This window comes from Rhynchophorus ferrugineus, unplaced genomic scaffold (assembly GCF_030347505.1).
Source record: "Rhynchophorus ferrugineus isolate W39M unplaced genomic scaffold, kcgeb_rfMv2 rfM7, whole genome shotgun sequence".
Taxonomy (NCBI): domain Eukaryota; kingdom Metazoa; phylum Arthropoda; class Insecta; order Coleoptera; family Curculionidae; genus Rhynchophorus; species Rhynchophorus ferrugineus.
This window is the reverse complement of record NW_027472586.1, coordinates 33,994,943-34,009,558: the sequence shown is the minus strand read 5'-3', so window position 1 is coordinate 34,009,558 and position 14,616 is coordinate 33,994,943. Positions and strand designations below refer to the sequence as shown.

Below are 14,616 nucleotides of genomic sequence, written 5' to 3'. Positions count from 1 at the left end.
AATTATTAGAAGTATTCTTAAGAACCTGTTTATTTATTCAAAGAATTCAAGTTATGTCTTAGCTGAATTATTAGATTTATAATAAGACTTATGGCTTACTCACTAACGAGAGAAACTGAAGTCAGTGTAACTATAGACAGTGTATTGAGGCCAATTCTTTACGTACTCTATACATGTGACATACCACTAATGGAAAATATTTGTTATTTGCCGATGACACTGCGATACTTATAAGTAATGATATAGACAAGCGAAGATGGATAATAAAAATGAACAAGAGTAAATCGGCACATATTAACTTTATCTACAACAAAATATAGGAAAATGTACTGGCTAATTGGAAGATCACAATAATTATCAGTACATAATAAATTGCTATTATATAAGCAAATACTGAAACCTATATAGAGATACGGAGTTCAATTATGGGGATGTTCTGCAAAGAGTAACTTTTAGGAACATCTTCCATTCCATAAATGACGAGATGTGACATAATATATGGATTATACTTAGTATCGCAACCAGTCACCAAACAAGCCTCGAAAACAAAACAAATATAAACAATTTCATATAAACTACCTGAAATAAAAATGAAAAGTATGTCCAATATATAACATTAACAAAACTTGCCATCTACTCACAGTGAAATTTAAGTTAATTTTCATCCATTCACAGTTACTTAGAAACCTTGATAAAATCGTTCTTCATACTACGTTCTTTAATATCTCTGAAGTTATGCAGAAGTAAAACAAGATTGTCAGTCAACAAACTGGAAATCAACAGCTGCCTACAACATTTACAACCCGATACTACTGTTGCAATCATTCAAGCACTTGTCTAAGAAATAATATTCACAATTAATAATAATCACAATTTTGCTTTAGAAATTGAAATTATTATTTATGTTCATCTAATAAACTTCCTTTCATTGCTGTGAAAAGATATAAGGATGAAAAGTAAAACACCAACAACTAAAACATTTTATTAAACAATTGATTAAGGTGTTATAAATCGTATAATCTTATAAAAAATCACAGCTTCTCTTTCTCTGTTGTTTACCCTTTTCTATTTTCACTAGTGTTGACTTCATACTTCCATAAAAAATCTAGAAACAAAAAAAGTAGTCTATATTACCCAGATTATTAATGAGCATCTATATTTCAATCTGCTTAGGGAAAATTGCCTCTCATTTTGAAGAAAATGGTGTTACTTGAAGGCATCCACTCGTCTTGCTTGTGAATTAATTCAAGTACAAATGACAAGTACTAATAAATTAATTTATAATTAAAATTGTACTAAGCGTATCTAATAAAGATATTATTAAAAAACAAACTTGGAGGCGTGAAATTTGGCACCGTTAAAGTTTATGTCGAGGAAACATTTTTAGGGCTAATATTTTTAGTGTGCAATCTAAGAGTTCAGGGGGTCCCTTAAGCCAAGTTGTAATGCCACCCGTGACGATGGCCAAATGGCAAGTGAGTTGTCGGAGCCTACAGAGTACCTTCCGCCCCTTTGTAATATTTAGGGTTATTCTAGTTCGAAGTACTACTCTAGCAGGCCTGTATTTCTTTCATATTCGTTGGAACAATATGATCACTATAACTCTTTCTGCCATCGCCACCACTCCCACCCCCTAACAAGCTCGAAAAGGCTCCGCATAACGTCTACGAATTTAGCAAAACTAATAGTTGATACAGAATTTAACAAATTCTTTATAATTAAGTGTTTAAAATAATTTTTTACGAAGGTCTCTCCGTTTTTAATAAACAAAGTTCTTACATCTCAAGTTGGCGAAAGTCTTGAAATCAAATAACTTAAAGATGGTACTCTATTCGGGTAGAAACAAGGAGACAATCTTAAAAGATACTCCAACTAACATCTTTTTATGGCTTTTGCAACTTTTACAAGTAAGAACCAGCTCAGATCTCATGAACTGTGATCTAGAAGAAATACTTGAAAACATGAAGCTAATCAGGGAGTGACAGCAACTAAAAGAATCACAAGTACGACAAAATTATGAATAAACTGAGCATTTTATTAACATTTCATAAAATCTTTCTTCTAACGAGGGTTGAGGTAGGCTATATCTTTAGAGGGTTAGATCTTATATTTCTAATCCATTGACATGCTTCTCTTACCAAAATTTCGGACATGTCTCTGTCTCCTGTAATCATAATCCTATCTGCCCTTCATGTGGTAACGATTTTCACGAAGGTACTTGCACCCTCTCACCGGTGTGCTCAAATTAAAATTTATATTCTCCAAGATACAAAGGATGTACAATCTATCAACTTGAGCTAAAGATAAATCAACCCAAGGTCATAGATAAAATATGGTACTTTGTAATAAAAAAAGATTAGTACTCCAATATTTAATGAACGGAGGGAGGAATTAATCGAGACAAAACTAACAATCTTCTCCCACCATCTTCTAATCCAATTCATCCCGTCTATGCAATTGTTTCCAGCAAATGTCTATTGCTTCTCTCCTATAAATTCTAACCTCTTATAATAACCCACAACCATCCTCATTTTCCTACTTATCCTCCCTGATCCTCTATCTAAAAGTGCCTAAAACAGATTAAGTTGAACCACCGGACAAGAAAAATAACAGCAACAAACTATATCCTAAATTATCTACAAGTTCTTTAAGAGATGACATATTGGAAATATATGAGAGTATAATTATTCAGTATTAATTATTCATTTCCACTTTCCTATGATACTTTGTAATATTTATATACTATCTTCCTATTCTCTTGATCCTGACGAACTTGATGGCCTAATGACTGCTACATGCTCCTTGCCCCATTGGTGGCGATTTCAATTCTCATCACCCGACTTGGGGATCTGTTCATCCTAATTCTAGAGGCATTATAGTCATTAGTTTTTAGATAATTCACAGATAAGTATCTTAAATTCGGGCTTCGCTAGACATATAACTCTTTCCTCAGGTTCCCAATCCTCTATTGGTTTTACCCTATGTTCGCTCGGTTTACTTCCTAAAGTATTGTGGACTTATGATCATTTCCCGATAATAATTCAATCTCACGCAAGACTCCGTTATTCTTCTGATTCGCTTAGTACTCAAGATATGCCTAAATTTCGTTACTTCGAAGCTGACTGGCTCCAATACGAATCATCATTCATCATTCCATAATTCAGGCGATGCTAATGGAAACCTGGATCATTTTATCATAGCTATTACATCTGCAGCAGAAAAATCAATCACTATCGGTTTTCCTAATCACCATCCACCTCCCGTACCATTGTGGGCCAGAGAATGCAAAGAAACAATTGCTAAGCGTAAAAAGGCTAAACAATTTTTGGGTAAATCCTATGCAGACATATTTAATAGCCTATAAACACGTAAGAGTTATTGCCATAATAACGACCAAAGACGCCAAACGAACTTCATGTAATAACTTTGTAAATTATCTCTAATATAACTCTATTACCAACAATTTTGGAAGGGTATCAAGCGGATGAAAGATTTTCCATTTCATACATTTTGGGAATTGCCTCGGAGAATAGATGGGTGAAGAATATCGATGACATTTTCTCCTTACTGGCGCTACATTTCTCTAATGCAACAGAGGACTGACTGTCATCTTAATGTAGATTTTGTTGGAGCTTCACTGCCTAATGTATCTGTTAACGAAACCGAAGGTTTATCTATCAACAAACCATTTACTTGAATTAAAAACGTCGCTCTCAACTGCTCCCGGTCTGGATTCCTCTCTCTTCAAAAAATCTTTCTGCCCCTTACCTTAAACACTTGCTTAGGATTTAGACAATGACACAAGATGGATGATTTCTAGATGGACAAGGCCTTATTATTGCTATTTATACCAACTTTCCTTTCCCTAAAAAAAGTAGTATGAGGAAAAATAGGTATAAAGAAACAATGCTTGAAATTAAGGAGCGCTTGAGGCCTCCGAGTCCGCTATCTAGTCTAGGTGATTTGACAAATATTCTAACTAAACAACAACAAAAAACGGTTGTTCCCGCCGGGAATCGGAAACATTGTACGTGTCTTTAAAATGTGAGAGTTTCTCTCGAATCAACCAAAAGAAATATGCTAGATACACTCTCATCATAGTGAGCAGGAATAGGCAACACTCTATGCCGTATATATGCATGTTTATATTATTTGGTCAGCATATTATTAAAGGTTATAGATTTATTGTGCTGACCGGGTATTAACGACCACATAAACCTCCCCAGGTCTGTGAAAATAGGGTATCATTTACAAAGGTGATGATGTCACTTCTCGTATTTTAATACTTCGAGGTTTAACATCAAAAGATTGATTGGGGAATGGTATTTTGTATTGTATGTGTGTGGGTGTATTAAAGAGGTTATCTGATGGTTTAAACTTTCCTAAGAATGAATTTTGTTCTTTGCGTTTGAATAAAATTGTTTTTGAATTTATTTTGGCTGGTTAAAATTTCATAATTTGTTATGATATCAATCCCATTGTCAAGATTTTGAGGATTTTGTACTATTAAAAGTGTGTTTAGTTCGTTTTGAAATATTTTCCAAAAGATGTTGAGTAAAATATTTCTGGCTTCCACATTTTGGATATAGCTACATAATTTAGTATTGATTTGTATAGCTAAAGTAAAACTTAAAGCATGATTCTGATTTATTTCTTGTCAGTTAATGCTGTAGATTTCATCGTGTTATAGGATCACTAAATTTTTGTAAAATCTCGGCGCGTTAGTAGAAAACCTTCTGCCCCTCCAATTATTTTAATTAAGTGATTATGATAAATGATTTATAGTAACTTAATGAATTGTTGACAAAAATACAAAATGTTTCAAATACCATTTGTTTCAGTAAGAATATTTAATGCACTGAATTATATATTTTTAATGTATAGAATAAATTATTTTCAATTCAATTCTTATTCTTTGTTTCTTTTCTTGACTCTTCTTTTTCAATTGACTCACGATTGAAGAGCAGTGCAGAGTGCAGATCCTTCTCTAGATTGCTCCTACTGTCATCAGATCAGATAATATTATAAATAAAAATGATATATTGCCTCATAATGACAGTGCTATCGATGTCCTCAAAAAGTTCATGCCAAAGCAGGTAATCGTTATTCTATCCAACCGACAAAGAAACAAATATGGGTTTCCTGCAGTTTCCTCAAAAAAGAATTTCTCCACAGGTATGTTTTCAAAATTCATGCTTACCAATAAGTAAGTGTGCTTCAGTTACCTTATACTGCAAAAATTCTGTTTATACAACTCACTGCTGAAGTCATCAGACTACAAGATTGGCACAGATACATAAAGATAAGATACATAGATGTATTTCTAGGACTCGCAATTACTTTAGACTTAAGAGAATAGTATTTAAAGGAAAGAAAAGTAATATGTTAATTAATATATACTATATTATAACTTATATGACAATAAACACAAATTGCTTTTAGTAGATCCACTTCTAGAACGGTCCGCTATTTGCCATGGACTCTAGCTATGCCAATATGTCCGGGTTAATTACAATTGGTAGAGGTCTTGCCTAAATCCAATGCAAGAGTAGAGGGCGTTCTTGTGTTCTGCAACTGGTACAGGTCTAGCCTAAATCCAACGCAGAGATGTGCTTCAAGTTCTGGTTTGTCAACTGAGTGCAGATTCTTCTTCTTAATCGTAGATACGAACAGCGTACTTATTCACGACGAACTTCGCGATACACTTGAAGTGTCCTACCGACTGCGTCAATTATATCAAACTCCGTTGATTTCTCTTTGAAAATCAACTTTATTTAATTAATCTTAAGAGTACAAGTTTTACACTATAATGAAATATTAACTAACAAACAACACATACAAGACTGCAGACAATATTATATATGTTTATATTACATATTCAAGGTTGTACATTTATTGTGCTGACCGGGTATTAATGACCATATAACTATATGTGTATTTTTACGTCGTGTATTTCTCCCTTTCTTATTACCTTATTGTCTTTAATTCTATTATATATTTTCTCTTCAGTCTTCAGGTCCTTCCACATCGGCCCATCTATTACTAATTTATTATTTTGCTATGCCTATTAATTCTATTTATTAATCTATGCTTTATTTATTATATTTATGTTCCCTTTTTTTCTCTATCTATAATATCGATTATGTTTCTCATTTGTTTCATTTCTCATTCATTAAATTTTATTATTCGAAATATTCACTGTTATATTTTTTCCTTGATCATGTCTAGCTGTTTTTTCTGAATTTTCTCCTCTTCCTTCGGCTCTTTAGTAAAATATTATCTGTTCTTTAAAATATTCGATAATGGCCATTATCATGTTCAATTTCTCTCGTATGCTTAACCTCTTTTTCGTTTTTGCCAAATGCTCCTATTCATCTATTGTCTACTTATCATTTCCGTTATTTATTTTCGATTCAATATATTTACATGTCGTGGTACTTTGTACTCATCTCTTTGACAAATAACATGTTTGATTCCGTACTACTCTATCTTATGTATACAATTAGTTTTCGTCAAATTCAAGGCAAATTCATTTAATCATCATCAAATCACCTGATGAATTTATTTTCACAGGTACACTTGCCTTAACGGATTTATAGATTTAAAGATCCAAGATCCCAAGTCCACGCTTCGTGAATAATCAAGATCTAAACAGTTGGCGTCTATTGGAAAGAAAAGTATTTTTTTGCAAGATTTCCTGCCGTTTCCTCGAAAAAGAATTTCTCCATAAGCATGTTTCCAAAATTCATGTTTACCGAGAAGTAGGTGTACTTCAGTTACCTAATATCGCGAAATTTCTGACTATACAAGTCAATGCTTTCAGAAGTTATCAGACTACAAGATTGGCACATATACATAAACTAGATATATTTCTAGGCCTCGAAATTGCTTTAAACTTAAGAGAGTATATTTTAAAGGAAAGAAAAGTAACATATTAACTAATATATACTACATTGCAACTTCAATAAACGAAAATTGCTTCTTGGACACTCGTGGTCTCGGTGGCCAAAATGACAATATGCTATTCTGTTGAAACAAATAACCGACACAACCAAAATGCCTGCAAAAGAATAAATGACCAGTGCATTGCACTTTCTAGGACGTAGGAATTCTATATACAATACGCTTTCCAGATCACTTCAAAGAATAATTGCCCTTCAAGTGTGTTTTACTGTGTACGTATGTATGTCCAAGTTGTTCAAGTTATCTAATACCGAGAAGTTATATTATACACGACTCACCCCTCAAGTCATTAAACTGGGAGGTCTCTGAGATTTGGAATTCAATGATTCATAGATAAAAAATAGTTAAATTAATTTTATACCTCAGAAATAATCTGGACTTAAGAGCCTTTAATGGAAAGAAAAGTAAATTTTTGTAGATTCTGCATTATAGCTTATATGCTAAATATGCGTAAATTTTGCGATGTTTGAAACCGCAAACCATAGGGCAGAACATTTTAATTGTCCAGCAGACGAGTGTAGCGTGCATACACTAACGCCATTTAGAAACTCCATCACCATACGAACAATTAAATAGAGATAAAAGAGAAAGAAGGAAAGATCTATTCTTAGAGGATAAATAGCGACGTACAAGAACATTTCCTGTAGCTGAGCTTTAGGAATCACATCACAATCGAAAATATGTTTAAAAAAGGGTATCTGTTCAACAAATGATGCTTCAACAAATGATCAAGTCAATCTCTTAAATAAGCAAAACAATAAAAATTATCGCAGTACAGCAAATAAACATAACAAGCATATCAAAACTGCAGATTCCTCGAAGAAGGACCACAAATATGTTTAAGTATATGCCCATGGTGTTCAAGTTACCTAATGCCGAGAAGTTATTTTATACACAACCCACGCCTAACTAGACTACAAGATTGGTCTCTAAGATCTTATACTTATTGAATCATAAACAAAAACCACATACATTATTTCGAGATATCAGAAATAATTGGAAGCATTGCCCTACAAAGTGTATATAATTCATGTATATGTATGTATACCAAAGGATTCAAATTATCTATTGCCGAGAGGTTCTTTTATGCACGACTCACTTCTCAAGCCACTAGACTACAAGAGCGGCTGGTGAGATTTGACAAGCACAAGGCTACACAAATAATTTAGATTTAAAACATCTGCATATACGGGAAAGGTAAGTAAAAGCTCTCTACATTCTATATCACAGATTATATGCATAATATGGGTAATTTCTGCAATATTTGAAAACGTACCACTGTACGTATAAGCCACTGGACGCTACCTTAAAATTGTCCAACAAACGAATGTAACATGCAAACACTAGTGCCATTTAGAAATACTATCACCATCCAAACAACTGCCAAAAAATATTTTCTTTAGTTGAGCTTTTTGAATCATATCCTATAAGAATAATATTACACAACCGTAAAAGTGTTAAAAATAAGGATTTTTGTTCAATAATTCGGAAGACATTTAGAGACAATACTGCTTAATTACGAAAAATAAGATGTCACTACATACAAATAGCTCTTCAGCCACTCGTGCTTTCGGTGACCAAAAAATCATTATGCTAATCTCCTAATAAAACCGGACAAAAAATTCTCTAAAATATAACAAATATACAATAAACATTTCACAATTCGCCAAAGAAGAATTGCATTCCAATTTTGATTTACTATGTATATATATGCCCATGGTGTTCAAGTTACCTAATGCAATTTATTTTATACAAGACTCACTCCCAAAGTCATTATACTGCAAGTTAGGCCAATGAGATTCCTGCATTAATAGAATTATAAATAAAAACTAGTCACAGTATTTCTAGACCTCACAAATAAACTAGACTTAAGAGGAGTGCATCTACTGGAGTGAAAAGTCAATTTTCTAAATTCCATTTTATAGCTCATATGCTTAATATTCGTAATTTCTGCAAAATTTTAAAACGCTAACCATTGGATGCTATAATTGCTGTTAAACTATCTGTACACTCGTCTGTAGCATGTATACATCAACACCATTTAAAAATACCATTGCTATCCCAACAACTGAAGAGAGAAGAAAGATAAAAAAGAAGAGATCTATTCTTAGAGACCAAATAGTGACGCCCAAGATCATTTCCTTTAGCTGACCTATGCTAATCATATACTATAAGAATCATATTACAAAACCAAAAATGTGTTAGAAGTAAGGTTCACTATCCGACAACTTGGAAAATATTTAACGCCCATACCACTTAATAACGAGAAATAATAAGCCAATACAAACAAATTGCTTTTTCAGCCATTTGTGATCAAAAATGTTCAAATGTACAATAAGCATTCCAGAACTGTCCAACGAAGAATTGTAAGGGTGAATTAAATGCATCTGTCCCAGTTACCTAATGTCGAGAAATTATTTTATACAAAACTCTAACTTTCTACATTACTAATTACATTGCTACCTACCTTCAACATAATTTACACACTATGCACAGTTTGTAATATTCTGTCTATAATTGTCAAACACACGAATGTGTGCTTAATGATATAATATGTAATTAAGAAAAATTAGAAATTCTTTAGAATGTAACAAATGTACGTTAAGTATTCCAGAACTGTTCAAAGGAGAAATGCTCGATAGGTATGCTTTAGTGCCTTTAAAGTGCATTAAATGCTCATGCCCAAGTTACCTAATGTCGAGAAATTATTTTATACAAAACTCTATCTTTCTACATTGCTAATTACATTACGACTTACTTTCTACATAATTTACACAATATGCGCAGTTTCTAGATTTTTGGAAACGCATTTGATTGACATTGACCCTATAAATCTAACGCTATTTAGAAATATAATGACCACTCGGAAAACCAGAGTCGGAGGAGCAAAGCCGAAACATCTATTCTTATTGACTAAACAGTGATACCCAAGATTACTTTCTTCAGATTAACGTTTTATGACAACCTATACGAATCATATTACATAATCTGACATGTGTTAAGAAAAGGATCACTTTTTACTATTTAATTATGAGAGATAGGGAGTCTATACATGCAAATTGCTTTTCAACTCGTAAACACAATAACAAAAAACAATAAGTATTTTTCTCAAACGAACCAAACCACAAAAATATGCGCAGTACAGCTCAAACCAATGCTCTAAATTCTCTAGAATGTATCAAATGCACGATAAGCGTCCCAGGACCTTTAACCGGTGATACTGAGGATTCCTCAAATAAGAATTACCATGCAAGTATGCTTTAGTGATTACGAACGCATGCAAAGAAATATTTAACTTACCTAATGTTCAGAAGCATTTTTCTAAAATACAGCTCATATGCAAAATATGCAAAGTTTCTGCAATATTTGGAAATGCAGACAATTTAACTCAACCTTACGAATGTCCAATAAACGAATATATGACCACCAAGAAGGCATGAACGAGCAAATAGGAAAGATCTGCTCTTAGTGATATAATATGTAATTAAGAAAAATTAGAAATTCTTTAGAATGTAACAAATGTACGTTAAGTATTCCAGAACTTTTCAAAGGAGAAATGCTCGATAAGTATGCTTTAGTGCCTTTAAAGTGCATTAAATGCTCATGCCCAAGTTACCTAATGTCGAGAAATTATTTTATACGAAACTCTAACTTTCTACATTACTAATTACATTGCTACCTACCTTCAACATAATTTACACACTATGCACAGTTTGTAATATTCTGTCTATAATTGTCAAACACACGAATGTAGTATACATACATTAGGGCTGTTTAGAAATATGGATGTGGGAAAAGCAAAAGGGAAAGATCTACTCTTAGTGACCAAATACATCTTCGACCGAATAATTCGGGAAACATTTTGGGCCTATAATATCTAATTACGAAAAATATAGTTCAAGTCCTAAAAACAATAGGCTTTGGATTTAAACAACCCAGTCCACTAAAATATCTGCAGAAAAGCAGATGACCAACGCACCAAATTCTCTAGAATGCGTCTTATTTGCAACAAGCATTCCAGAATTGTTCAAAGAAGAATTACCCAACAAGTATGCTTTAGTATACATGCACGCAGAGAAAAAAAAGTGTTAAAAAAGATTATAATTTTTTATAGCTTTTTGAATCATATCTATATATCTCCTAAACAAGTAAATCAATAAAAATTATCGCAGTACAGCAGCTGGTCAATGCACAAATATACAATAAATATTTCAGATCATTTCCCCAGTGAAACTGCGGATTCCTCGATGAAAAATTTCCCCACAAGTGTGTGTATTTAGTGTATATGTATGTATACCCAAAGGCATCAAATTATCTAATGCCGAGAAGCTTTTTATGCACGACTCACTAATCAAGTCATCAAACAAGGTTGGCCCCTGAGATCTGACATTCACTGAATCATAATTAAAAACTAAATATGTTACTTCAAGGTGTTAAAGATAATCAGGATTTAAAACAACTGAATCCACTGGAAAGGAAAGTAATGGTACGTCTTACATGCTTCATAGGCGCAATTTCTTCAATATTTGAAAATGTAAACCATTGGACGCAACCCTATGAGTGTCCAGCAGACGAGTGTGACATGCATACACTAGCGATAATTGTCCAGCAGACTGACATATGTAGTAAACCACACAAGTAAATATAAATAGAGTAATAAATGGACTAATAAAAAGTAAAAAGAAATTCCTAATAATGAAATCGAGGCGTTAAAGGATATTTTCATTAGCTGATCTTGTGGTAGACCGTACAAATATAAGTATATATTACATATTCACTTTACATTTTTAGCGTATCAAAAAAAGCAAATCCCTTTGTACCTAGTATCATTTTGGTTCACTTATTTTAGTTAACAGTTTACTAACAGTAACAGTAAAATATTTTATAATGAGCAGTAATAAATGTTAAATACAAATCACTTAAACTTTAAGCTAACAACCTAATACTGAATCACATCTGGTCCAACCGGAAAAAAACTTTACAAAAGACTGCGTAGTCCTTATTTGTTAAAGGGTCGACACTCCCATTTAAACAATGAGAAAAATGATGGTATTTAATCCATCATCAAGCCTGTCTGGATATACGGTATTCAATAATAGGGTACAGCGAGCAACAGCAATATAGAAATATTGGAAAGGTTTCAGAGCAAGGCTTTGAAGAATACGTTCCATATTCCTCAGAGCACGTGGCAATATATGGATCCAAACGTGTGGACAGAACAGGGCATCCGTTGAAGAAAGATATGGTCAATTAACAATAAGTGCTACTTGTTGTCCTCCTAAATGATCAATATTACGTTTCTTTAACACGCTGGGTAATAGAATGAATCTATGGCCGGAGGAAACTACAATGCAAAAGATGTAATATGAGATTCCAAATTAATAATACTAAAGGCAGATAATTAGACAAATCAATGAAGGCACATAATCAGCATATATCTGCTGGTGAGCCAACATATTTCAGTGCAAAATTGTAAAGTTTTGTTTTGGTTCTGTGCATGCTTTGATCCATTATCTAATTACTCAGCAATCATTATAACTGTTAACTGAAATATTGCCAATAAAACAAAACCACCTACTTTGCATAGCACTAAAACTAACTGGTCATTATTTGAAGAGAAACTATAGAGTTTAATATTCCTAAATTTAACTCTGAAAATTGAAAGAGCGGCAATAAATATAATAAAAATTATACAACATATCAAAAATTTAACATTAATATTATAAACATCAGCAAGATCATTCATACCTTAATATTGATAACAATACCCGTATTATATTGATAACAATACATATTAAGACACTCAAAATAATCACAGAATTGATTTTCATATTTTTATGCGGAATAACAGAAAAAAAATACACAGATTAGCCAACCAAATTAATAAAAACTTAAATGATAAAAAATATTGCTCCTCTGTATTTCTCGATATATGCCAAGCCTTCGACAAGATGCGGCATAATTTACCGGACAGCAAGTCAAATAGAAAAATATTTTGCCCCACACACACTCTCAACTACTGAAACTCACAAACAGGCATTTTATTGTAAAACAGGATGACAAATACACTGATTTATATCCAATATAGTCAGGTGTTCCGCGGGGCAATGTCCATGGTCGATTGTTACATATTTTGTATACAGCTCACCTACCGACGTCAAGAAATTTTACTGTTGCGACATATTCGGACGGTACAGCGGTTTTTATCGTAACACGAGGATCCAATATCAGCTATAAGTAACCTCTAAATTCATCTAAAGGAAGTCGAGTTGTGGTTGAAAACATGGCGTATCAAATCAAATAAGATAAAATATACCAACATGCCATACACTTTTTGTAGAAGCAGTTGCCCTCCGATAAAAAATAATAACTATTAAATCGTGCAAGCAGACTATGTTAAATATTTGTGAATGCATTTTGATCGGCGTGGATGACATGGAAAAAACATGTAATGACAAAACTCAAACAACTTGGACTTAAACCAAACCAAATACATTGGTTGATACGGGGTAAATCTAAATTATCATAACATTATCATAAGTTAACATTAGATAACAAGGTTTTGTTGTATAAGTCAGTACCATACAAACTGTCTACTGGAAATACAGAGTGAGATATAATAATCTCCAGAATAAGACTGTTCTAAATCCTTAAAATAAGTTTGTATAGATTTTAAGAGTACGTTAGAACGCACTCTAGAATAAGAATTAGATCACACATTTGTACAGCAGATCACTTACTGCCGTTATCCTCTACATATCAGTATACTTATAGAATATGAGAATATGATATTATAATTAAATATATTAATCTATTTGAAAATACAATAACACTAAATAAAACTAAATAACTAATACAATTATAAATACAATAACAATATAGTGGACAACGCTAGTAGTGGTTTATTGTGTTGAAACAGATTACCATGGTGCAGAAAATAATCAATCAATATTTAAACTACATTTTAAGTTCAATAAAATCAATCAATATGTACAGCAGGATAGATTAATATAAAATATGTAATAAACAATAAAATTTAATATATAAAGTGATATAATAACATAAAAAAAACAATGCCGACCATGCAAGCTTGTAATGCTTTACTGAAAGCAATAGCAAAATTTAATATATCATATCACTGTGTATGAAGGTATCATTAAGAAGGTATTAAATTACAGATACAAAAAAAACTTACGAAAGCCACTCTCATATAGAAACCACTCAAATCCTAAAGAAGTAAATAAAAATGCTCTTGGACATAAACCTTTCAACGAAGAATTAAAGATGACTCTTGTTGGTGAGCAAGTTTAATAAGAATTTCGATTGATATACTATAGTACATGTTGTAACAAATATATAACTCAAACATATCGTTCGAAAAAGGACATTGCTTACTGACTGAAAGCAATTATTTCAATAGCATAATCAAAAACTACCTATTGTTAAATTTGTATCCGTCCTTATACACTTAAACGAGACTAGGTAAACTAGAACCATAGTGCAAGAAAAAAATTCGTTGGCATGACAGAGTTTTTTACGTTCTGGGTTTAATATTAGCAGAAAAACGTAAATCGGCAATTTAAAACATATGAGGAATTGGGTAATTGACTACTAATACGTATAACAACAATATAATTCAGAAAAAGTGAAGAA

The 14,616-nt window shown here is 32.4% G+C and overlaps 1 long non-coding RNA gene across 1 annotated transcript; it reads right to left on the bottom strand.

Annotated features, from left to right (window-relative positions):
• Positions 1-966: 966 nt before the first annotated feature.
• Positions 967-13,677, bottom strand: LOC143200079 (uncharacterized). Its single transcript, XR_013006622.1, has 2 exons — positions 2,139-13,677; positions 967-1,105 (listed from the first exon to the last, which is right to left on the bottom strand). It is a non-coding gene; the product is annotated as an uncharacterized LOC143200079 (long non-coding RNA).
• Positions 13,678-14,616: the final 939 nt, after the last annotated feature.